The sequence below is a fragment of the Balaenoptera borealis genome (assembly GCF_965194805.1).
Source record: "Balaenoptera borealis genome assembly, chromosome: 6".
NCBI lineage: Eukaryota > Metazoa > Chordata > Mammalia > Artiodactyla > Balaenopteridae > Balaenoptera > Balaenoptera borealis.
In genome coordinates this window covers 71,453,856-71,456,675 of record NC_138863.1, presented here as the reverse complement: position 1 = coordinate 71,456,675, position 2,820 = coordinate 71,453,856, and the positions used below count along the sequence as shown (strand labels likewise).

The window sequence follows — 2,820 nt, the reverse complement described above, 5'->3', positions numbered from 1 at the left end:
GCTATGCAGTTTTGGGCTGATTTATTAAGTTATCTCTTCCATACTTCATTACCAAACTTGCTTCCTCTACTTTTTATTCTGAATAAAGGGAATAACTCGGAAGTATAGTTGACCATTTTCACCCAAGCTCAAACATGACTGAATGTGAGGATCTCTGAGGGTATGACTGCCATGGAAAAGGCTCACCCAAAGAGAAAGCTCATCCCCATGGTTTCCTGCTACATTGGTCTCATGCTTATTACCACCACTAACAAAAAGAAAGTAAAATAAAATGGGAGCTAACAGAGTATTGGGTTCCTGGAAAACTATAGCATACATTTTTACAAGGATCTGAAAGAATGTGTTTAGCAAAAGAATCCTCAGCTAAGGTCTTTCAACTGAACTTTGAAGGGTAATGAAGAAAAATAGCCAGATTAACTGAAATCAAGCAGCCGGCTGTCTGTCTCTGAAGTACATCTGCGAATTTCACCCCTGCCGCCACTCTATTTCTTGCCTTTTCTTTTTTACCATGAATATTTAATTCAACGATAGGATAAGAACTTTAAATCATTGCAAAGCATAAGTAGATAAGTGCTAAGTTTGCACATTAATCTTGTTCGATTGTGGAGGAGACTGCTTCCTTTCCCTGGAATAAAATGATGCTGGGAAAATATTTTTAATAGACAAAATAAATATGAGTGACATGAAAAAAAACCTGAATAGCTGGAGGAGTCTAAAATGTTAAAGGGGACACTCTCCAAGGGAAAACCTCCTTTAGCATTCCCAATCCACTGAGATTGAACCCTGAGTGATGTTAAGGGGGAAAAAAAATTACACAAAAATAGAACAGCACACTGGCAACTACTATCCTAAAGGTCATCATCCCAGACCTTCATGGTTACCCTTAGTGACACCTGATTCAGCTCTATCACTGCCACCTCCTTAGTTTTTTGTCTAGTTTGTGGCTCCCACCTGAGCCCTCCTAAAAGTCCTCTGGGGGAGGGAATGGGTGCAAAGCATGGACTATTCTCATTTCTCTTGCAGTTGCTCCCAGTTTAGCACAATTAGCAAGAATGGTATATAATCCATAATAAAGTGATATATAATCCAGAAAGCAAAGTCTACCTAATGCCTCAGTCAATGTGAAAAACTGTCAGTTCTGCCAGAAATGCCAACACTCCAATCCAGTACTCACTGCACAGAATCTTCATCTTTCTATCAGTAAGTGCAGGAGTTACAGATGCTGAAATATGACCAATTTTGTGGCTGACAAACGAATCTTGAAATGCCTATAACCATATGAAGGCAGTTCATGAATACGATGCTTCCTTCTGAGTCAATCTCCCAAGTGTTTGATGGACATCGTCTCACAACATTTTTGCATCTTTAGAACACACAACATAAGAAGTATTCAAACTGTGAGGGCTATGGGTACAAAGGAACAGTCTGTATCACAGGCAATATACATTTCTGTCATTCAGGAAAAATCAGAGGCACTGATTATTAAGGGACTCAAGTCATACTTCCCAGTTTTTCTAAAACAAACTTCCAATTATAGCAATATTACATACTTCTCTATTTAAGGGATTAAGGATAAACTTCTCTAAAACGATAAACTTCTCTAAAACAGTTTTCAAGAGCCTGACTCCAAAAATGCAGGAGACTCACCCTGTTCATACCACTTTTACTACTGTGACCAGATGAGATTTTTGACAGGACCTGGACAAGAGATAAGAAATGCCTTAGGTTCCTGCTGTTCCTACCATTGCAGGAAAAGAAGAAGTTACTTTGATGTTGATGCCCTCTCTGAATCCCCATCAAGTCCTTTTTGCTTTTCAGCAGCATTCAAAGCATTCAGAAGTCAAGAATACTCTTTGAGATCATTTTAAGGGATTCCGTAGGGGAATCAAGTTATATAAAGCCCATTGTTTATGCAGACAAAAGGCAGTCTTTGGAGGATCAATGCTCTCTGGTAACTGGGAACATAAATGGATTCACCTTCTCCGTCAGGAAGGTTGACCAGATGGATCTGGTCTCCTCCCTGAGATGGAACCCAACATTTCTGGCCTTAAGAAACCACGTCTAAGGGACAGTTCTGACACCTAAAACCAATCCGGCTTCCCTGACTTTAGGATGGATGCCTCAGCTCCACCTTCAAGGTAGACTGACTAACTGGTCTTTCGGTCAGTCGACTCCCAAGCCGAGGAACAACTGAAGTATCCTTGGAAGGATCCCCATGTACCACCTTTCCCTCTAGGTGAAGCACAAAAGTCGCCAACTTTACTGCTGGCAAAACCCCCTTCCCCCACTCCCCCACCTCACCAAAATCTGTTCACTCTAAAATGGCCTTTTCAGTGATGTCCCTAGCATCTGCTGGCACCCGAAAGCTGTGCTTTCCATTTCCTCAGTAGGTTGTTGACTCCAGGTCCTCCTTTCTAACATTCTTTTGAGGGGTTCTGGTAGCACAGACATATTTGTACACATTGGGGGCAGCCAATTGCTTCTTCTTCTTCCAAGAAATCTCACATATAACATTTTCTCACATTCTCTAGGCTCCCATCTTGGATTATTCGTCTGTCTGCAAAAGTTTTGACAGAGGAAGACAGATTCTTCTTCTTTTTTTTTTTAACAAAATTGAGATATAATACACAGATCTTAAATGTTTAGTGCATGAGTTCTGACAACTATATACAGTTGTGTAACCACCATTCAAAACAAGACATAGGTCATTTCCATCCCTCAGGAGTTCCATCATGCCCCTTTCCATCCACTATCTGAAGTCTATCACCATAGGTTAGATTTGCCTGTATTTGGATTTCATGTAAATGAAATCATAGAATA

General features: G+C 40.4%; 1 protein-coding gene across 7 annotated transcripts in view; it reads right to left on the bottom strand.

Moving 5' to 3' along the window:
- The window catches only part of RBMS1 (RNA binding motif single stranded interacting protein 1), a 206,540-nt gene that overhangs the window by 154,303 nt on the left and 49,417 nt on the right, over positions 1–2,820 (bottom strand). The window lies entirely within an intron of this gene.